The sequence below is a fragment of the Podarcis raffonei genome, chromosome 5 (assembly GCF_027172205.1).
Source record: "Podarcis raffonei isolate rPodRaf1 chromosome 5, rPodRaf1.pri, whole genome shotgun sequence".
NCBI classification, from domain to species: Eukaryota; Metazoa; Chordata; class Lepidosauria; order Squamata; family Lacertidae; genus Podarcis; species Podarcis raffonei.
The window spans coordinates 77,107,560-77,131,837 of NC_070606.1; the positions used below are offsets into that span (position 1 = coordinate 77,107,560).

Sequence of the window (24,278 nt, forward strand, 5' to 3'; positions counted from 1 at the left end):
ACTTCCACACACACCAACACATAAGGAATTATTTTTGAGATGTGCTCTGTAGCTGCTTTAATGAGAAGCTTATCACTTTCCTGGAATGGATTTATCTGAGGACAAAAAGTCCTAAGCCCCAATCTCTTCGTGGCATTTCAAATGCAGCAGACACCATAGAAACATTTCATAAAAGCAAAAGCCTAACTAGCCTCGCATACTTTTTCTTGTTAGTCTGGCCTGTATATTAGAGCAAATTTCAGCATGGAACAAGATGTTAATGACACAGCTGGCTGTGTGTAATGAAACAAATGCGTTCGGAGATGGACTAAAAGCATTTCAATTGAGCCACTCGCTATTTCTGATGATTGCCCAGTCTCCGGCAATTTGTTTTGCAAAGTCACAGGTCATGTCACGCCGTACTCCTCTGCTCCTCTGCAATGAAGCGTAATTCTGAAGAGAGAAAGGCACAAATTTAAACTCTGGCTCTGCCACAATGGCCAAGGCCTTGAAGCTTGCAAGAACTTCAAAACTTTTGTAAAAAGAGCATAACTACTGCATCCATGCTCTTGCCTGCCTGTAAACAGAATGGACTGTGGTTCTTGCCTGCCACTAGACCACATTATCTATATTGCACACCTCTTGGAGATCAAGCAGTTGCTCAACCTTCTAAATAGATAAATAAATGCACATAAGCAGATCTCTAAAATGAGGCTGAACGTAGAAAAATAGGCTGGTTACTCTAGAACAGGGATAGCCAATATGGCACCCACCAGTAGTTGTTAAACTCCAACTCCCATCATTGCAGACCTGACCATTGACCAGGTTGGTGGTCACGGCTCTAGGAGGTGGCAAGGGAGAAGAAAGGGTAGCAAAGGGGAATGATAAGGGGTGCACATGCAGCAAATGCATGTGGAGCCAAGAAACATGGTAATCGCAGACAGGCAAGAGTCCCAAGGCCAGGGTGCATGGGCCAATAACCCACGAAGGACAAATGCTACCAACTCTATGACCCAGCACTTGGGATCAATAGAACTTTCAGCCAGATGGAAGCAAGCATCATTTTATCTGGACTGAACATCCGCAGACCCTGCATTTATTTTTCCATCATCCACAGTCTCCACTTTTCCTATCACCAGAGCCAATCTTCTGGCATCACAAGGCCCCTCTTGGAGATCTGGCAACTCAAAACAGCAGCTGTTTAACAGCAATCCGTCAATATATTGACGTGCAAGAGGAACTGGTGTTTTGCTGCACTTTTGTTTTGCTGCACTCAAAAAAGCACAGAGAGAGAAAGAGAGAGAGAGAAATCCTAAATTCACCCTCCCTCCCCCATTGGAATGAGAAGTTGCACAACATAATATTAATAAATCTAATGCAGTTCCCTTTTTTACATTTGCTTTTAAAGATGTTCTAGCGCTTCTTTCCCATATTTCATTCTAATGTGACTTTCCAGGAATTTTATGTGACTCTCTGAACTATGAAATGTGAGCCCAAATTGTTCAACATTTTTCTCTTACTTTGTTCCAAAACGTAACATGCGGTCTCAGGTTGAAGGGTGAAATAGATAATGCATGGTGTCCTTTCTAAGCCATTCTGTTTTATTATTGTTTATCAGATAAATAATAAATAAAGCTCTGCTTCATGTGACTTGGTTATGGGTAGCAAGCAGTGTCTCAACTCTTACACTGGCAATAGTTATTAGAAATCGGGTCCTCCCTTAAAGAGGGCACATGTTGCGATGAGACCTGGCAACCAAACCCTGTGTTGTGGGTGGGTTCGATTGAATAGCCACAACACCCAGTTGGTAGGTCCCTTGATGCTGGGTTTAATCAGGCCAATGGGACGCATGCTAAACGGATCAAGGGACCTATATATACCTCTGCATGTGACCCAGAGCTTCCTCTTTTGATGCGTCCATTGGAACACTCGCCCACCTCTCCCTACTTTTAGGGCTTTGCGCTTGACATTGCTATGCCGTCGTGTGTCGTCTGTCGTTGGGACAGGGGCATGGCAGGAATTTCCCCCACTTGGCTGATTGGCTGTTGCCATTTGGGTTTCACCTGCCGCATAGCAAATCATCACAACTTGTAAGGTTGCGGATAGGCTCTGGTTCAGGTGATAGGGATGGGAGAACGCTCTCGCCATCCCTATGTGAAGGGTATTCCATTAAAGGAATCCAGGGGCTCGATGGTTTGGTCAACCCCTGTGAGGGGGTTGTGCCCGAGCCTGAGTCCAGGGGGGCATTTGGGTGGCGGAGATAGCTTGTTCCCAGCTTTCCGCTTATCCAGATGTTCACCCTAGGCTGACCTATGCTGGTGCCCTGGGTCAGCGCTATCTGCAATGGTGCAGGGAGCTAGTCGAACCAGAGCCTATGCAACCACTCACTTGCTGTAATCAATAAAGTTGTGGCCTAAATTCTGCCAAAACCAGACCAAAATTTGAGTATTGTCTGAATTTATTTAAGGGGGAGGTTTAAAGGTCTGAACACACAAGTGGATACATAATTCAAAGTGGATTACAAAGCGGGTTGTATCCAGCACTGCAGAGACTATTAATAGAGTCTCTTAAATAACGCAGAGAGAGTCCAACGAGAAAAGTATTTACTTTACTAAGGAAACTGAACAAAACAGTGTATAATCTGAGGAGAAATAAACCAACAGATTTTTGTTATTCTAAGGCCTTGCACACAGCAGGAATACATTCAACTCAACATACAGAGAAAAAACCCACTCAGAACTATGCAGCCAAACAGGGCATGCGCCACCTCAGTGAAGATCATGCTACTCTTCCTGGCTGCTAAGCAACACCTCCACCCATCTTGGCTAGTTGACTTTAACACTAACGGAATTAATCCTTAAATTACAAATTGATTGATCTCACACAAACAGTGTTTGACACATGCAATGGGACTTCACCTTCCTCTTCTCTCCTCATGTCCCCTCCCTCAAAGAAATCTTCTTTTAAGGGGTCTTCCAACCCTCTGGAGCAGATTTTGAGGTACAGCGACATTGTGCAAGTGGAAATCTGTTGCACAAGCAGAACGGCAACATTTGACACAATGCAGATAGTGTCCCCAAAGAGAGTAAGAGATAAAGGATAGAATGGTAGTTAAGAGCTAACTAAACTCTGACAGCCACTTGTTAGGGAAAAGTCACTTCAAGATACAGTGGTACCTCAGGTTACATACGCTTCAGGTTACAGACTCCGCTAACCCAGAAATATTACCTCAGGTTAAGAACTTTGCTTCAGGATGAGAACAGAAATCGTGCTCCCGCAGTGCAGCGGCAGCGGGAGGCCCCATTAGCTAAAGTGGTGCTCCGGGTTAAGAACAGTTTCAGGTTAAGAATGGACATCCGGAATGAATTAAGTACTTAACCCAAGATACCACTGTATATTGCAGTGACCAGAACAAAGAAGTGCAAGAAATGGAATGTTTAAACCATTCTCCACCATGGGGAAAAATTGAAACTTTGTTCTGTCATGGTCAAGGAACTCTGGGCATGTGGTTTTGAGGAGGTAATTTCTCCCATCAATGACCAGCACCAGACCTGCTAAGCAGCAGCAAGATAGTGGCCTCATGCGCCTTCAGCCCATACCCTGAAACCATATTTTAGCATCAGTAAAATCTAATTATGTATCATGTTGCTGAGAGGTGAAAGGATGGCATAAAATAAATTATGCTTTATGGATGTTTTCATGCTTTCCCTATGCAATACTAATCTTCTACTGGAAGAGACAGACAATATACAGACCATAAAAGTTAATTCCACTCAGGCTAGCATTTTTTATTATTATTATTGTTCTGTTGAGTGTTTCTCTTTTATAAAATGATATTTAGAATATTAACAACACATTAGCCCGACATCAATTGCAGAAGAAGTCAATTATTAAGAAGTCAAACATCATTGTGAGTTACTGATAAATAATAACTGCTGTTGAATATTCCAGATCTTCTTCTCATTTTACGATCTCTGAAATTTGCAAGGATGTGTTGCACACATCAGTTATAAAGATTTAACAAGTCTGCTCTAAATTCTCTTTTTAAAACAAACTGCTTTATTTGCACAGCAATAGATGGATGAGATTTGGAGAATTCATTCCTAACAGTCTAGACATTAACTTTCGTTATGCCAACATAATACTTTTGCTTTGTTTTTGGTTTTTTAAGTTGTGTGTCTGTTTGTTGCCCTGGGCTCCTTGGGGAGGAAGGACAAGGTATAAATTCAATAAACAACAACATCATGATCATCAATGCCTATGCATCTCTTGGGGAATACAAGCCGTATCTTCATATCCTTTCTACAACCAATTGTACTACTGGACATTACGCAACATTTCAACATACAGTGACAGACACCCTCACTTAAGATGGCTGTTGGGTAATGCGGCCACAATATTAGGGTGAGTTATTGGTTAAATCCCTCCTTGTATTCCTGCTATTAACAGCTTGTGATACCATTTTTATTTACCAGCAGCAAGATGTTACATTTATTTATTTATTTATTTATTTATTTATTTATTTTATATTAAACCCCTCCCCCCCCTTCATTCCTTCTTGAGGGAAGAGCAGAGTAGACCCACTGCGATCTAAATAAACTTTGGGTCTGACCTCCGGTTTTTAGAATGCTAGATTTTCTAGGAAAATACAAAGTGGTAAAGAACCCCTGGATGGTTAAGTCCAGTCAAAGGCAACTATAGGGTTGCGGTGCTCTTCTCGCTTTCAGGCTGAGGGAGCCGGCATTTGTCCACAGACAGCTTTCCGTGTCTTGCGGCCAGCAGGACTAAACTGCATGGCACAACGGAAACACCGTGACGGAAACTACAGCGCACGGAAATGCCGTTCACCTTCCCGCCGGAGCAGTACCTATTTATCTACTTGCACTGGTGTGCTTTTGAACTGCTAGGTTGGCAGGAGCAGGGACCGAGCAACGGGGGCTCACCCCGTCACGGGGATTCGAACCGCCGACCTTCTGATTAGCACGTCCAAGAGACTCAGTGGTTTAGATCACAGCACCACCTGCATCCATGTATAGGTATATGTATATGTACTTGTATGTGTATATATATACACACACACACACACACACACACACAGTGCCACACTATATCACATTGTCTCACGAAAAATTTCCATTAAGACAGCAGTTTGTCAACTTGTCAAGCAATGGTTTATGATGAGAGAAAATGGGGAAAATGTAAGACTCGCAAAAAACAGTTGCCCACCAAACAACATTCTCCCATACTGACATGTTTGGAAGAAGAACTTTACTATACATTGCTGGTTATTGTTTATATTAGAGGCTAAAAGGAAATTGGAAATTAATTGCTGGAAATCTGTGTTTATGATTAGCACTATTCAGTGCTTTTTTTCTGGGGGGACGCATACCTCTAAACATTTTGTGAATACTTTTGTCCATTTACTGTATTTATTTTTCCTGATATTAACTATAAAATGGTGATTTTCTTGAGTCAAAATGAGAGTACCCCTAAACATTATTTTTAAGGGGGGGAAGCACTGGCACTATTCCAACAAGCTGTTTGATTGGGAAAGCAGAGCAGAGCAAAGGTAGAATGGCAGCAACTTCATTTGCTCCAGTAGAGTTTCATCCGGGATTAATTTAGCCCACTATTGTTTGCAAATGATGGATGTCCTATTTAATTCAGACTCAATAGAAAAACAACAGAGTGAACCAGACCAACCACAGTGAGGTACAAGGAAACAATTACGGCAATCATCCCCATCCTCAAGATGTGCTAAAATAAAGGTTGGAGAAATTATCGGCAAGTTGGGTTAATAGCAATACTGGGAAAAATACTCCAAGCAATAAGTAGAAAATTGGTGTGGAAGAAGATGCAAGAGAACATATTAATTAATTGAAAACAACAAAAGTGTACTTGAACAAGACCAGGTAATATAAATATAGAACATGTTCCAGTGACGTTGCCCAGCTGCTCTCTAGGGTGACTCCTTCATCTTGAATAGTTTTATAGAAGAGAGAATTTTTGTTTGTTTGTTTGTTTTTATAAATATTTATTACAATTTTCCGTTTTATACAAACAAGAAGAAAAAGAAGGGGGGGAAAGCACAAAGAAAAAAGACAATATTAAAAACACATAATTTTCAAAACCTAACTTCCAAACCATCGTCCCTTGACTTCCTCATACCTCCCCTTCTTGTTTTCTAGTTCAAATTATTTATCCAGCAAATCCTAATCTCCTAACTTCACAATTAATTAACACCTTATTTTCTATTCAGCTTCTTAAATTATTATAACTTAAACCTTATTGAAACAAGAGAAAAAAGAAAAACATTTCTTCCATATTCTTTTACCATAGCAGCTAAAAACCATTAGTTTCAATCCAACTCCCTTCAAGATTCAATAATGTTACAGTATTTCTTTAAATAGTCCTTAAATTTCTTCCAATCTTCTTCTGCCGACTCTTCTCCCTGGTCGCGGATTCTGCCAGTCATTTCTGCCAATCCCATACAGTCAATCAGCTAGAAGAGAGAATTTGAACAGGAGTAACATGTTTGCTGAAATACCCTCTTCTATACAACTATTCAAGGTGCAGTAGTTCTATTCCATTTTGCATCTAGTCCCCCAAAACCAATCACTTAAAAAAAAGTCTAATTGATTTCAGTGGGAGAAGTAAGTACATGTGTAAAGGTAAAGGGACCCCTGACCATTAGGTCCAGTCATGGCCGACTCTGGGGTTGCGGCGCTCATCTCGCTTTACTGGCCGAGGGAGCCGGTGTACAGCTTCCAAGTCATGTGGCCAGCATGACTAAGCCGCTTCTGGTGAACCAGAGCAGTGCACGGAAATGCTGTTTACCTTCCCGCCAGAGTGGTACCTATTTATCGACTTGCACTTTGACGTGCTTTCGAACTGCTAGGTTGGCAGGAGCAGGGACCGAGCAATGGGAGCTCACTCCGACGCGGGGATTCGAACCGCCAACCTTCTGATTGGCAAGTCCTAGGCTCTGTAGTTTAACCCATAGCGCCACCCATGTCCCTTAGTATATGTGTAGTTTTCTCCTATTCACATCAGTAGGACTTACAAGTGCTTAGCACGCAAAATATTAAAATATGCCAAATTCAAGTTAGGTCGTGTAATCCAAAGCCAGAACTGAAAAACCATCCTCTTGCTTCCAAAGGGTAGAGGGCTACCACCCATCTCCCCAAGCCTATTGAAGGGTAAAATTTCATTTTAAATCCAGTTTTCCATATTTCCACATCAGTTTGCATTTTGTTAAGTTCCCAGCATTTTAGGGTGCAATTCTCTTAATATACACATTGATGTATGCGATTTTGCCCAATATAGTCATTTTTGGGAATCAGTGTTCCTAAATACTTTTGTATGTCATTTTCACTGTACACATTTTTATGTATGCTTTACCCACATATAAGCATTTTGGACACATTACTTGGCTGGAGATTGTTGATATCTATCTGTCTCGAAAGACAATGGAGTGTGTTTCCAGGGGTGAAGTCAAATTGTTGCATTAGCAGTACTGAAGTGACCTCCCTGAGGCACAAGCCTGGGCTGTGTGTGTGGAGGTCCTGGGCTACGCTACCCAGATGTCAAGATTCTCCTTCTTGGCATTGCCAATGTAGTCCAAATGAAAACAGAGCAATATGTTTGGCACCAGTTTGGCTTCAGGAGTTGCCATAAGGAGGCGTACACAGCACTAGCCAAATGTCTTAGGGACCCCACTCCAGATTTCTGTAGGGTTTACTCCTTAGCCTTTTCTTCTCCTGAAGATAAACCACAAGGCAACAGAAGTTGTTATGTACTAAGCTTGGATCCTAGAACAATAGGCAAGTAGGATCCTAGAATGCAACAACTGATTGGCCTGCAGGAAAAGACCAATCAGGCTCCAGGAAGGAAGCAGAATCAGCCAATCAGACGGGACTCATTGTGTAAATAATGTATATAAAAGCCTGAGGTTTGGGGGGCAAGCCAATCACTGTTTTACAAGCTGCAATAAAGAGCATGAAATCACTACAGGACACCAAGTATATTTCAGAAGTTTAGGATCAGAGTTTTCCTTCTCTTTGACGGGCTTCCTTCCAAGATGGATGAACTGCATCTGCCCCTCACTTCCCTCTACAGCACATGCAGAAACCGTCTTCTTGACCACTGGCCCCACTACAGTGGTACCTTGGTTCTCAAACTTAATCCGTTCTGGAAGTCCATTCCAAAACCAAAGCATTCCAAAACCAAGGCACACTTTCCCATAGAAAGTAATGCAAAATGGATTAATCCATTCCAGACTTTTAAAAACAACCCCTAAAACAGCAATTTAACATGGATTTTATTATCTAACGAAACCATTGATCCATAAAATGAAAGCAATAAACAATGTGCTGCAGTCACACAATCAATCAATTAGTAGCTGAACTGGGTTCCACACAGTCACAAAAAACAAAACAAAAAGAGCCTCAAAAACAAAAATGCAAAATAAATAGCAAAAACAGACAGACCTAAGCGTAATACTCAAAATGGAAGTGTGGCACTCAAATTGGAAGCATAACACTCAAATCAGAAGCGTAACACTCAAAACGGAGCACGTTAGGCTTCTGAAAAAAACGTTCGCAAACCGGAACACTTACTTCCAGGTTTGCAGTGTTTGGGTTCCAAGTTGTTTGAGTACCGAGGCAATTGAGAAGCAAGGTACCACTGTATTGGTCTCTTCAGTCTCATCTTATTGGCTGGAGAACTGCATGGAAAAATTCAGAGAAGTGTGACTCTATCAGAAGTGAGGGAGAAGTCACCATAAACAGGGCATCAATGTGATATGGCACTAAAGGCACCAGAGGGGCCAAGAATTCTGACTGATGGGGCACAGTGAAGGCTGGTCCAAGCTCTGCATCTGTCTGCAAACTTGTATAGCAATGCCTAGGTACTGCTCCCACTCAGGTTGATGACAGAGAGACTTTGCAGCAGACGTGAGATTTGTGACTCTGCCTTTCCCTTCCCTTCCCCTCCTACATGCAGCAAGCATGCCTTTCATAAGAAAGTGCTGAGCACGCAAAGAGGCTGTAAAGAAAAAGAATCTTGGCATTCATTTCTCATTCCAGTGATATCTCTAATAAGAAGTTCAACCAAATCTGACTGCAGCTCTGGATAAACAGTTCTGCGTTAATAAATACAAATTTGTTCTATGCCCAGCTCATTAATCATGGAAGAACAGAGCTTACAGCATTGACACATTTAAACAGAAGGGTATTTTCTTTGCAGAGCTCACAATATAACTCTGGTGGAATTAGGATTCCCACCTCCTTCATGTTAAATGAACAATATTACATCAGCATCGTGTTACACAGAAGTGTTGGGTGTGTGCACATCAGTCGCTGTTGACTCTGCATCGCTGCTTGGAGAAGATTCATCTTGGGCAAAGATGTATTCCAGCTTTCCAGAACACCAAGGTGTCCAAGGCTTCACTGCTAGACACAGAAGCTCAGGATCTGTAGCTTAAGAACATTCAAAGACCTATATAGTACCTATATTTGTGTCTCCAAGTTGGCTTTTTTTACTGCTGGGGAGGGAGACCTATGAGTCTCCTTGGAAGAAGTTCTAAAGTGCATTTCAATTTCTGACTTAGCAAACAGATGTGCAAACACATGCTGCCAGACTGCTCCCCATTGAATATACATGAACAGCTGCTGAAAAACATATGTCACCCTAGTTTCAGCATCAACAGCAAACTTGTATTGGCTTGATAGGATATATCCATCACTATCACCGCCAGCATAATTTTATAAATAATGTAGGTGTCAATTAAAGATCCCTTATCTGTACAGTCATACCTCTTGTTACGTTCAGTTCAGGTTACGTCTTTTCAGGTTGCGTCCCGCGGCGACCCGGAAGTACTGGAAAGGGTTACTTCCGGGTTTCGCCGCTTGCGCATGCACAGGCACTCAAAATGACGTCACATGTATGCGCGGAAGCAGCGAATCACAACCCACACACGCGCAGACATGGGTTGCGTTCTGCTCATGTTGCGAACGGGGCTCCAGAATGGATCCCGTTCGCAACCAGAGGTACCACTGTATTTTGTTTTAATGCTAACCATACACCCATCATTACGTATGATGGGTTACTGTGCACAGCCACGGCTTATATACTTGCAAGCAGGCCTGTGATAGGGTTGGGTGCTATGCACTCCTCTAACCTGATGCAGACATTCAGCACCGCGTAGATTCCCGCCTGTCCGCCCACGCGGCGTCCTCTACAGATGAAGGCTACGTCGACGCGTGATTCCCCCGCCCAAACCCATTGTTGGGAGGGCTTCAGAGGCTGCCGGGGCGGGGGGGGGGCGGTGTTCGCGAAATACTAGGGCAGATCACAACCCACATGCAGTGCCCAGAGCCTACTACGTCAGGGAGGTCTGCCTGAGCCTCAAAAACCACGGGACTCTCGTGGGATGCTCAGCATAGCGTGTGTTGGACTCAGCTTAAGGTGTGAGCAACTTTCTCTTTCTGCGCTCTTTCCCTGCAGTTTCTACAAATCTGTGCGTTTCACTCGTGTAGGGATCCGAGCGCCCCGACGCCAGCATCCTGCCTTCCTTGCAACTGGGGTGGTAGAAACACAAACACGAGTGGGAAACAAATACGCAGGATTTTCCAACTTTGCAAACGGCACTTTCCGGGTCTGTCTTTCTTCACTGGTCGCTCTCCCCCTCCCCTCTAATAAGTTATGGAGAACAAGATGTTCCCTGACCTAAACGCGGTGGGGGATCCAAAGCGCACCTGAAACAAATCGACCCCCTTCCTCGCAGCGGTAGGGACAGGAAGCGGGAGCCTCGGGCGGCGTTAACAAGCGGAACGGGCGGAGGCGTGTCCATCGACAGCGATTTCATTAGCGGCGCTGCTGGGCTGCGCTGGACGGGGAGGGGGCGGCGAGGAAGCGGGTCTGAGCCGAGGCTGATTCATTCACGTGTTGGGAGGGGAAGTGGGGCGGGGGGAGAAGCGAGGCCCAGAACTAGGGGCTCTCCCAGGAGGGAGCGGGGCGGGTGGAGTGTGAGCTGGAGGGGAACGCAGCCGCGCAACGAGCAGCCGCCCTGGCTATAAATCCAGGGGGGCGAAGCCAAACGGATCCAAGCCTTAGGACAGTCCTGCGCGCAGCCACCCAAGGGACTGAGGCTGCCGCCGCCGCCTTCTCGCAGCAGCAGTAGTAGCTGCAACACACCCAGGAAGGTGAGACGCGCGTGGCTTCCCCAGGGTGGAGGTTCGTGGATGCCGACCTGTCCAGCCCGGCCGAGAGAAAGAGGAGACACCGGGAGAGAAGAGAGGGAGAAATCCGCAGTTGCACAGCCGCTTCCAGCGCATCCTGCCAAGCCTTGCAAGTTTCTCCTCTCGCCTTGTAAGTTTCCTCCTCCTTCCACGCGTCTCTGTGCTGTTCCCTTTCCCCTCCTGCCCAACCAACTCCTGAAATTTGGTTTTTCTTCCTCCTTGCCCACATGCAAACTGCTGCCTTGGTTGTATTTATTATCATTATTTGTTATCACCCTCCCTGGAGGGAAAGTTTCCACCACCACCCCTTTCCTTCTGAGAAAGACTTTTCCCTCTTGCTTCGCATTTTACATGAGAGAGCTGAAAGTTTTCTGGCATAGACTCCAACGACGTGATTTCTAAATCTCACAAGCCCTAAGGAAATACGTGGGACTCAATGATGGGTGTGTGTGCGCGCGCACAGAGCTATAGAACAGGACCTTTTCTTTTCTTTAATGCTTTTTGGAGGATAACTGGCAATCCTGTGATTTTTGTATGCATGCAAAAGTATATTTGAGTATAGGCACAAAACTAAGCCCTCTTTTATATATAGTTAAGCACATACTTAACCCTACTCTCTTCCACTCAGTCATCGAAGTCAATGGCATTTAAAGATACTTAACCATTGCTAGGATCACGCATTATCCTTTGGAAAGTTTATTGCTATCACATGACATTTTATTATGCTTTGCCTCAGATACTCAGTTAGTTCCATGCTTCACCAAAAGAGTGGTGAAAGTGTATCTTTGGTTTTCCAAACTCTTATAACAGAGTGTGCATGTGGAAGGAATGCCTTGTTTACACTGTGCTGAAAGTGCAACTCCCTTAATTACTGCTAAAAGCAATAGTTTTAACAACCAGAGTCCACAAGGAAGACCGATTGCTTGTTCCAAGGACACCTCTTTGAAACGATGCCACAGATTTATCTGCTCGCAGAAGATAGAGGGCTTGTGCACTCACAAGTCCTGTCATGTGAATCCTCTCATATTTCTTGTCAACAGGTCTAAGGCACCATTTAACAGAATCAGCGACAGACCTACCGCAAGCCGACAACTTTCCAGCTTATTTCTAGCAACTTTCCAATTTATTGCTAGCAACTAGTAGAGGCCAAGTCAAGCCATAACTTTGACTTGACAAATCAGTTAAGGGGAACAAACTGGCAAGACCTGTCCTATTTTCCACAACTTTCAAAATAAATTTCCTACTAGGTTTATACTTACTCTAAATTGCCCCTCTGTTTCTGTTAGATTCCTGCTTCCTTACAGAATGAATTTTGTTGGCATCCGTGCAAGGATCAGGATTTAATCATACTTACGGTGCAATCCTAGGCATGTTGGCTTGGAAGTTGAATGCCCCCTTGTATTCACTAGGGCTTTAATCCCTGGTGCATGTGCATAGGATCGTAGACATAACCCTGTGCATCAGCAACTTGGTACAAAGTCTGTATCCTCAGTAAACAAGCATACAAAACCTCAGAGCACATTAAGTCAAAGTTGGTTCTTATGTTAATCTGGTAGCAATGGTTACTGTTGCAGCAGGTCAGGTTTCTACTATGTTGCACAGGGAACATCTGGGACCAGAGACAGTTTCATGACAACTCCACATTTCAGACATTACCCAGTGCAGTGTGGGACCTGACCGGGCAAACAGTGAACTGCAAAGCAAGGACCAGCTGTCAGTCATTGTGCAGTTGCTGTGAAGCCTGAGTAATACAACAGGATGGTCTCTGGTTTGTGTCAAGTAACTTCAATATAAACACTGTGTGCTGTGTGATACGTGCAAATAAATATGCACCAAAGATCAAATGGCATTCATTTATACCTCTGCCCTTAATCCGAAATTAATAGTGTTGCACCACCACTACAGTTGGCAGCAGAATATGTCCCGTGACCTTTCGGATGGAGCTGTGACACTCCAACAAGAAGCTGACATTTTATTTTTAAGGCAAGGTTAAGGGGAATGCCTGCAAATAACAATAATCACACAGAGATCATTTTAGAATTCTGAAAATGTCACAGGCAAGATGTCGATCCCTCTTTAAGTGTGTAAAGTGGAATGTGTGTGGACATCAAAAGGGCTGAAATGGGGAAGGGGTGATGTATCAAGTGGGGGCAATGGAGGAGACTTCATATACTTGCAGACCCACCAAAACTTCAAATCTGGTCCCAGGAGAGAGAATACCAAAGCAGGTCACATGCAATTCTCAGGCTTGGCCCAGAGGGGATGGGAGAAGAGTCGTGCTTGAGTGGGACGTGAGCACAGCCTACACCAGAAGCAACTCATTCCCTTATCCCACCACAGTTGGCATAGAAGCAAAGGAAGGCTGAGTCCTTTCTTCACCTCCCAAGCTACCATGAGGTAGGAACAGGAGGAAGGTTGGGCTTGGGGACAAAAGGCCCTTTAGCATTAGTCCAGTGACTCTGAGCCCCGTTCCCTCCATCTCACCTGCAGTTGCTTAGTGGATGATGCCTTTTGACAAGTTATCTGTGTGCCCAGATGCCCTTTCTCCACCAATGCAGCTGTTCTAAGGGACACTATCTCTTTAGGGCAGGGGTGGGGGGTCCCTTTTCAGCCCGAGGGTTGCGATCCCTTGCGGAAAACCTCCTGGGACCCATATGTTACCAGTAGGAGGACATACAGGCACGGCTCCTTCGTGGACACATTCCAGCCAGATAAACTTATTTGGGAGAGGGCACAGAGCAGGACTGGTGAGGAAGGGTGTGGCCTGGGGGGTCAGAGAGAGAGAGGGCTGGATGGCCACATTCCCTCCCCACCCCCCTGCTTTATGTGGAAGGACCATAACTTAGTGGTAGAGAAGCTACTTTGTGTGCCAAAGGTCCCAGATTCATTCCCTGGCAGGTGGTGGGAATGATATCTGTCTACATGCTGCTGCCAGTCCTAGTAGACAATTCTAGGTTAAATGGAAGTAACTATACCATCCAGCTCTGTCATTACTTAAAGAGGCAGGACTGTGTCTTAATCCCTCTTCAGGCAATCGCTAAATCTGTAGAGTTTTTAACATTACATTTTAACATCTGTACTGTTTTTAACATTTGATTGGGAGCCGCCCAGAGTGGCTGGGGAAACTCAGCCAGATGGGCGGGGTATAAATAAATTATTATTATTATTATTATTATTATTATTATTATTATTATTATTATTATTATATCAATGTACAATGGGGGGGCAGGGGGGGACAAATGTGCCAGCTTCCCTCCTCCCCCCGTGTCACTATTGTTGGAGAGTGACTGACAGTTGGAGAGTGACTGACAGTTCCTGTGCTGCTGTTGGCTCCCTGCATATTTTAGAACCCTGGAAAACCACGATTCCAAAACTCATGGGGAGACTTCTTGCTTCAGAAGTTTGCCCTCCAACAAATGGTGAACAAGGGGAATGATTGTGCACACACACACACACACACACCCCACTGCATCCCCCCATATTTTTAATCTTCACATTTAGTGAATCTTTGACAAGGACACTAAATATCCCCACACGAGCCCAAACTCACCAGTTGGCATTGTATCTGTTGCTTAGGATGTTCTGTAAAGTCAAATTCCAACTTGCTAATATTAGGACAGCCATGTTTTGGGGGAAAGACTGTAATTCAGTATCGGAGCACACAGAAGGTTCCAAGTTAATCTCTGGCATCTCCACTTAGAAGGACCAGGTAGCAAGAGATGGGGAAAGGCCTCTGCCTGACCCCTTGGAGAGTTGCTGCTATTCTGTTACTTCCACAGATAATACTGGACTCAGACCACATTCACCCTGTGAGTAGGGATTGATTGTTGAACCACTCTAGAATTTGTAGCTCTAGGGCTCTCCCAACAACTTGCAGCACCCTTAACAAACCACAGCTCCCAGAATTCTTAGAGGGAAGCCATGACTGTTTAAAGTGCTGTCAGAGTGCTCTAAATGTACCTTGTGAATGTGGCATGAGAAGGACAAATAGTCTGACCTAGTATGTTCCTTTATCGTTTGTATTTTATTTGTATAGTATTTCATTTTGTATGAAACCAGCTGTTTAGCTGACATAAGGTCTTCAGGCAGGAATTCTTTCTGGAAGAAAAAGGGTTCTGTGCAACTTGGAAGCTTGCTAGTGTCCTGGTGCTCAGCCTAATCCTTCAGCAGGTTTCCTGAAAAGTAAAGCCCATGCAGTTTTTTGGACCTGCTCCCTAATTAACATGTGCAGGATTACAGCCTTACTCTTTGGATCCTGAAATCCACAAATTGTGTGGAGGGGGAACATTCCCAAGATACATTTGATTGCACACATATTTCATATTTTCTTTTATCCATCTTATATCCTGTCCTTCCTGCATATTTTAATAACCAGAATTTCTGCAGGATTATTGTTCCTAAGCAGAAAACTAAAATCATTTAATGAATTGTTCTGGGGTGGTTTCTAACAGGAGACAGGAATTAGCATCTAATAGCACATCTTCACAAAGTTTGAATGATGTCCTATTACCACCCATAGCACTAAGACCATTACGTACCTCCTGAGCTCCTTTACTGAAAGGGAGAGAGTCTTTTCAGAAGGTTGGGGATTTGAATAAGCGGCTGACCCATTTTTCTTTCCACTTTAAGAAATCCAACTGGCTGAAATGAAGGTGATCCCTGATAACACACGCTGGTGTATAAAAGTCAAGCAATAATCAGTGTGGCTTGTCTTGGAAGAGTGTCCCACATTCTGTGTTTGATCTTGCCAAAAATCCTGTTGGCATTGATGGAATTTATGACAGCCTAATGGATCCAGTGGTGTCCAAACTTTTTCCAAAGAGGGCCAGATTTGATGAAGTGAAGAGCTGTGTGGGCTGACCAAAGGGCTGACCAAAGTTGTTGACCTTTTTTTTAGGATTGAAGTTGTTGAGCTGATTTTAGGGTTGGAGTTGTTGAGGTTTTTTTAGGATTTTACCCCAGGAAATGAACTGCCACAGGGGCCAGATTAAACCGACCACTGGGCCAGATTACGCCCCCCCCAAAAAACAGACATTGGGGGCATGTGGCAAGTGCATTTGCTGTATTGCAGGGTGGAGAAGTGGATCTGGCCCCCAAGCCAGATCCAGAAGTGGCCAAACCTCTGCAAACCACTTTGACAGGTGAATAGGGCCATCCTATCACATCTGGTGATTGTAACTTCCATCCACAGCTGGAATAACCAGGAACCAGTGTTCGAAATTAGCCAGTTGCCAGGCGCATTTCATATTTCAGTGCCTAGGACTTGCCGATCGTATGGTCGGCGGTTCGAATCCCCGCGGCGGGGTGAGCTCCCATCTTTCAGTCCCAGCTCCTGCCCACCTAGCAGTTCGAAAGCACCCCTAAGTGCAAGTAGATAAATAGGTACCGCTTTATAGCAGGAAGATAAACGGCGTTTCCATGTGCTGCGCTGGTGCCGGCTTGCCAGAGCAGCTTCGTCACGCTAGCCACGTGACCCGGAAGTGTCTTCGGACAGCGCTGGCCCCCGGCCTCTTAAGTGAGATGGGCGCACAACCCTAGAGTCGGACACGACTGGCCCGTACGGGCAGGGGTACCTTTACCTTTTATTGACTACTTGAGGCCAAGTGAAGATGCCTGGGTGCAAGGATGTTACCTGACATCTCCATCGTCTGGAGGTGCGTGCCTGGGGATCATTAGTTTCACATACTAATACCCCATCCTGTAGAATTCTATCAGTTATATTTTATCTGCACAATTGGGATGAATTTTAGGAATCAAAATGCTTTTTCTGGGCCACCTGAGCAGGAGCAGTGAACAACGTTACAGTTAATTGGTGCAGCTTGTCTTCACTTAATCAAGTGGCTTTTCTTCTTTAAGTTCTCAAAGCTCTTAACCCAGCTCAAGGCTTTCATCTGAACTAGCCGGATGTTTAACTGAGAATCAATCGCAGTCAGTCCGTTGTTTGAAAAATAATACATTAGAGCCGTCTTGCCCCAAAATGGCAGCTAGACATTCCATTTTGGTGACTGTAACCTTGGTTTACCTAGCATTTGGCACCTAGCTTATACGTCTGAGTTTCTAACACTGATGCAGATGGTTTTTTGTGTGAGTTGAAGGACTTTTGGATATCCAGGTCCCAATCCTTATAGGGCTTTAAATGGAGGAGGAAGAGGAAAGAAAAAGTCAGAAAGTGCCAGTATAGGAAACAGAGAGAAAATCTCTGGGTAGGCAGAAGTGTGCTATATTAGATTCAAGGCATCTCCAATTAGCATTTTCTTCAGGGCAACTCTTAAACACAGCAAATCTTATTCTTTGGTCTCCGGTGGCTCTTAGAGCAGCTCTTGGAGATACAGCTAGGGCAATCATTGTGTAAAAATATCAAGCAATTGTCTCTGTGGCTTTGGAGTTACTGAATTTATAGCACTGGGAAGTGTCACGAGAACGTAGATTTTCAGTGAGCAATTATTTCGAAAGCATGTTAAGGGATTGTTTACTCAGTCAAGATTCAGATTGTGATTTAACAGTTCCAGTGTGATGTGTACAGAAGCGAATCATGCCAGAGTCTGTCAGCTGCAATGACTCCTTGCTCTTTACCGCACAGGAGCCTATTCTCTGCATCTGATCACCCTTTACACCTCCCAGGTTCACAAATTAAAAGGGCAAGCAGGATTACCTTTCCACTTAATTCTATGGAAACACAAAGCAGGAGAAAATCAATCACCATTCACGGGTTGCATTAGCTTGGTTGTGAAGATCATTCTGATGTAAAAAGGGTAGGCAAATGTTAATTTCATTGGTGACTTATTCACAGTACAGATTTATTTAGGTATTTTGCTATATTTTCACCTCACTCATTAATTGAATTCAGCACAGGTAAATAGTCCAAAGAAGTCTGGATTAACTTTTTGGGTAAAGGTCTGATTTCCATGAAGAAAATCTTAGGGAAAGTTGTATTTCCCCATATTTTTCATGAAAATTGGATAGCACACCCAAGTTCTGCAATACATTATATTAATTACTTTTTATTCCATTCACTTTACAGCCCCACCCTCACTTCAGTTCATCATTACAACTACAGTGTGTGGCAAATCTCTACATTTTATTTTTTCCAATGGGCAATTAAAACCAAGTAATGGGAGTATTTCTGTGGTCAAAAAATGGGAAAGAAAGCTGTAAAATGAAGACATATTTTCTGGGCCAATTTATGCTTTCATTGGTGAGCTGGGATGTATGTTCATCCAATCATCAGTGTACTATAACATACTGGCAAAACTTTTCAGAGTTTTCTGTTTTAAATTCTACATGCCCTCAGAACAGAAAGAGCCATATAAATGCATCCATGAGGCCAGCGTGCCTGTCTAAATCATCACACGAACAGCAAGAACACTGGCAAGCATAACACTTTGTCCATGCAGATAGTCATGCTACTGAAGGGATGAATTTAGGAGTTAGCTGTTGCCATTTTCTGCAGCAGAGATACCGGTAATTTGTTATTTTTCCTTCGCATAACACTTAACACTTGCCTTTCAGGAAGAGTAGCATTGCCATAATTTGCTTAGATTAGTGTTGAAGAGGGACATGTTGTTTTCTTCACCCTCTTATCCATTTGTATCATATATATTAGATTGTGAGCCTGTGGACAGGGACTAAATTGCAGAAGTGTACACAGCAGCAGTGATTCCCAAACTGTGGACATATGAGAGTGCTGGGGGGGGGGGAGAGATAGCTATGTTTTGAAAATTGAAGACACTATGTTAGATGCATCCACCACCTATGCCCATGCTGTAGAGGTGAGGTCCTCTACCACACTGATCCTACCCCTTGTTAATATATGGGCAGCAACAACATCTCAAGGGAGGACAGATACTAGTCTGGGTTACTCTAGTGCAGGTGCAAAGGCAGAGGCAGTAATTAATTGCCTGCCTGGACCACAGATGTTGCAGGTAGACAACCTCCACATCCTGTCAAAGGAAACAAGAAGAGGCTGCTGACCTTTCTGAAGCTGCATGTGGTTTGGGGTTGCCCAACTGTTGCTGGCCATGAGTTTGCCATGAGTGTTGGGATTAGCTAATGTTGGTCTAGTGAAATCATGGGAGTGTGGTTAGACCAATCCTGGTCTTTCACAATTTAGTCACTTTACATGTGAAATATAAAGCTTAGAGAGAAACTTGGAAAAAGCTGGGATGGGCCTTACCTGTGCTTTAGATTTAAAGCTTTCTTATGCTACCTTAACAGTCATAGATTCCCCATAAAGAATTCTGGAGACTGTACAGTGGTACCTCTGGTTGCGAATGGGATCTGTTCTAGAGGCCCGTTCGCAACATGAAAAGAGCACAACCTGCAGCGGCGCGTCTGCGCACATGCGGGTTGTGATTCGCCGTTTCTGCGCATGCGCATGACACCATTTTGTGCTTCTGCACGAGCAGCAAAACCCAGAAGTCACCCTTTCTGGTACTTCCGGGTCACCGCGGGACGTAACCTGAAAGAACGTAACATGAAGCGGACGTATCATGAGGTATGACTGTACTTTGTAAAAGGTGCTGAAAGTTCTTAGGAGACTTCCTTCAAGGAGCTACAATTCCCAGAGTTCCCTGGGAAGAGGAATTTGTTATGTACTTAAGTTCTCACCCTGGGCCAGCAGGGGGATACTGTAGATACTTATGCAAATGAAGGATCGAAAGTGACGTTCAGTGATTGGATAGTTTTAGAAAGTTGTTACAGTAACAAGGTACTGGAGCTCTATATAAGCAGGCAGACTGAGGCCTTCAGTTCAGTTCTGTTCTGGCATTGGAATAAAGAAGAGCTGTTTGAAGAATCGCTGTGTCGTCTGATATGTTCACCCACAACTTAACAGAATTGATTGTTCAGCTGCTCTGAGAATTGTCATGACTGTTCAAAATGGTATGATATTGCTTTAAATGTATGGTGCAGATGAGGCCTAGGATTATCTGGTGCAAGAGCCTAGGCAGAACTAGGCTAGTTTAAAAGCCCAAGCCCAGCCACTTGGCTGAAGCACGAGAAAAACACATTGAAAGGGGGGCCTAGGCAAGCATCAGTGGCCCCTGCTAGGCTCCTAGTAGCTGCCCAGGGATGTTGTGTGCTAAATAGGGTCAGCAAAGGGATCACAATATATGTTGTTTGGAAAGCATGGTTCCATCCTGTAGCCTCGATTGGCTGGGTAAAGGAGAGAGCAGGACACAGTTAGACAATGCTAAATGAGCCATCCTGCAATTGTAGAGAGAATGCCTCCCAATGGTTCTGGAAGGTATTGAAGAAAACAAGTCAGGAAAATATACCCCCAGATTTTGTGTATGCCCCATGCATTAAGTGCAAGAAACATAATTAGCCATGAAGGCATAGAGTTGTGAGGAAGGGAAAGGTCCATATCTATGGTTCCTGTTATATATAAATCATCATATTTGCTTGAGAGGAGAAAAGGGAATTGGACTGAATCATTGGTCAAATGATTCACTGATTGTCCAGTCAGGTGGAATAAAAGATTATGACAATGAGCTTTTAGCCACGGAGCAGGAAAAGGGAAAAGCATTAACACTCCTTTGGTTTTCAAACTTCCAGTTCTCCAGGAAGTCCTTCAGCACTTGTTCACCTGCTTCTAAAATTCCTAGGATTCTAAGGTATATCCTCAGTTGCTCACATACATGGGTAGGCAAACTAAGGCCCGGGGGCCGGATCCTGCCCAGTCGCCTTCTAAATCCAGACGGTCCGGGAATCAGCGTGTTTTTACATGAGTAGAATGTGTGCTTTTATTTAAAATGCATCTCTGGGTTATTTGTGGGGCATAGGAATTCATTCATATTTTTTCCCAAAATATAGTCTGGCCCCCCACAAGGTTTGAGGGACAGTGGACTGGCCCCCTGCTGAAAAAGTTTGCTGACCCATGCACATAGGACAGGAACTGTTTTTATATATAGAACTGTAAAGCCCATTTCATGTGTTACTTGTGCACAAGACAGTTCCTTGTGGGGTCATACTTCTGTCTCTGCCTCCAACAATGTGTGCCCAGGGCTAGTTTTGCTTCTGATGCCCACACACTGGCTAGTTGATATATCCACTTTTAGATATTTCTGTTAAAATGTAAAGCGGTATACAGTAAGTAAAACTGAGGATCCCTCTAGCAACAACAAAGAAAGCAAGAATGAATTTCAAATGTACAACCCAACCTGAAAACCTGAGAAAACAAGGGAATTCCAGATACCTCGCCTTAAAACTGGGATGTGCAGATAATTCCCCACAATTTCTGCATTTACACAGTTTATTCATTTCTAAGAATGAGGATTAATTGAAGAAAGGCTGCTTCCGTTCAATAAATCTCACAAGAAAGTGATTATAAACCTACACATCTTCACTATTCATCAACACAAATTAATGTGTAATCTGTGGTTGATCATTTGTTAAAACTCATTATTTGTTAAAACTCATTATTGCCATTTGTAATTTGCCTTTAGTCATTCACTGTCTCAATATTTAAATAACTATAGTTTCATAGTCCATGTCACTGTGATTACAAAGTGACAAATTGCAAAGCACTTAATTGTCAGTGGCAAAATGTGAACGGGAGTAAATGAATCCACATAAACTGAAGTTGTACAGGCGTAAATCCTATACCTGCTTTCTTGAACTTTATGGAAACTTACTTCTTAGCAGACTTACATATAATTGCATTGCTAGGATTTTTCGTGGAAGGGCTTTATCTGAAGGAGCATCTCCACCCCCATCGTTCTACCCAGACACTGAGGTCCAGTTACAAGGGCCTTCTGGTGGTTCCCTCACTGCAAGAAGCCAAGTTACAGGGAACTAGGCAGAGGGCCTTCTCAGTAGTGGCACCCGCCCTGTGGAATGCCACCAGATGTCAAAGAGAACAACAACTACCAGGCTTTTAGAAGACATCTGAAGGCAGCCCTGTTTAGGGAAGCTTTTAATGTTTGATGCATTACTGTATTTTAATATTTTGTTGGAAGCCGCCCAGAGTGGCTAGGGAAACCCAGCCAGATGGGTGAGGTATAAATAATTTATTTATTTATTTATTTATTTATTTATTTATTTAAACATCAAGAGCTCCAATCATTAGCCTCCTGCATTGTGCTAGTTGGTAGCTCATTTGGTAGAGCATGAGACTCTTAATATCAGGGTCTAGAGTTGAGCCCCACATTGGGCAACAAATTCCTGCATTGCAGGAGGTTGGACTAGGTGAGTCTTGTGGTCTCTTCCAACTATAATTCTATGGTCCAAATAAACTTATCTGCAAGATGCCCCCAACCTCTTGAATGTTTTTGGCTGATCTACTTCATTACTCTATCTAGAAAATAATTCCAGCTGAGACATATTTGTAGCGATAAAGCAAATGTAGTATTCTATTTGCTTATCTTCACTGGAGAATTTCATGCTAACAATGTAGCCCACAAACAAGTTATACTGGAGCTGTGGGAAAGAGGTTGATCAAAGCTCCATTCTACACACATAGCACTTGATAACTAAAATGCTTCAAACTTAATCCAGAGACATTAAGTCATGCTTTAATCCCATTGAAATAACGGGACAGGATTTAAGTCAGTTGTGACTAGGGATGGGTTTTACTTGCTCTTTCTGTTTTGGATCACACTCTTAGATATCCCAAACTTTCCTCAAAAGTAGAGCAGAGTTCCTTTTTGCTGAAACTGGGGCTAGACTGGGAGTGGGTTTTTAACTTCAAGCTGTGGGTTTCAGTAATGGGGGCAGCTATAAAAGCACTTATCAGCTGCAGTGTATGGAGTAATTGATATTTTGCTGTAACACAAATGTTCCATAAAGCAGGTACAGATACAGCACTAAAAGCTGTTTTTCAAATAACTGTATCTTCTTCTATAAACACTGGCTGACGAGTGAGTAAAGTGAGTTAATACAGCCATTTCATTATAATGGATCTTCTGGTTTTTCTTTTCTTTTCTTTTAATCCTTTGTAATTCACTTCCAAATTGCACAACCACATATATATATGTGTGTGTGTGTTGTTCAAATCATTTTGAACAAATTAGTGTCTTTTCCAACTAGCAATGAGAGCTATGCATGGTAGTGATCGTTGCTCTGTCCACTGGAAATCCTTCTCGACAGCCTTCTGGCTTATGAGATTTCTTCAGGCATTGTCTCCGTAAGTGTGTTTGTGTGGACTTTTGGATTGTTTTTGGTGGGCCTCAATGCTACAGCCTGCCTAGTGTCCTCTCTTTTACCTGCCCCACCTGCTAGCTGTTGCATAGCCATTTCATTGGGCCAGCACCGGCAAGTCCCTGTTTGCTGAGTAAAGTTGGGAGGGGAGTCAGAGAAGTTATGAGGGTGGGACAAGGAAAGGAGGTAGAGTCTTAAGTCTCTGCTGTGCCACAAAGCTCACTGGGTGCAACCCTAACCTACCTCACAAGGCTGTTGTAAGGGTGAAAGAGGGGAACATTTATGCTGCTCTGAACTGCTTGAAGGAGATGGATGGATGGAATAAGAGATTGATGCTTTAGCTCCCTTTCAAATGTTGTGTGTAGCGTGCTAGAGTATGCCATCCTTAGCCGTAGAGCCTTTAATGCCTGGTGGCACTAACTTTTTAAAATCACATTGAATGCAGTGGGACTTGCTTCCAAATTAAACACCATGGAATTCTGTGGAACATACTTCTCAGTAAACATGCACAGAATTGTGCTGTAAGTACATTATATTTATTCATGAAAATAGTGTTTGCACATCTAGAAGGATGCCAGCTCTCCCCCCCCCCCCTGAATCTGAGATATAACAGGCATGTTTACAAAGCCAAGGAACCTTCAAATTACAGCATTACATTCTCAACAGTTTAGTTAAAGATCTGTCAGGCTTTCCATTGTACAATTTACTGTAAATTGTGCTTGCTTAAGAGGGCAAAAATTATGTAATTTGTAATCTGATTTTAAGACTGATGGTGTCTGAGGAAATAGAACAGGCCTTATATGCTGATAGATTCTGAAGTGACGAGACGAGGGTTTTCTCAGATACAGAACTGGCCATTAGATTGACTTTTTTATTTGTAAAAGTCCTCCTCTTTCCAGGTTTCCATCTCGCTTTAAGGAT

General features: G+C 43.5%; 1 protein-coding gene across 1 annotated transcript in view; it reads left to right on the plus strand.

Annotated features, from left to right (window-relative positions):
- The first annotated feature begins 10,955 nt into the window (after positions 1-10,955).
- Positions 10,956-24,278, plus strand: part of AGTR1 (angiotensin II receptor type 1) — a 52,553-nt gene continuing 39,230 nt past the window's right edge. The window contains exon 1 of the mRNA XM_053390243.1: positions 10,956-11,349. The gene's annotated coding sequence lies outside the window, so the exon portion shown is untranslated. The remainder of the gene's footprint in view (positions 11,350-24,278) is intronic.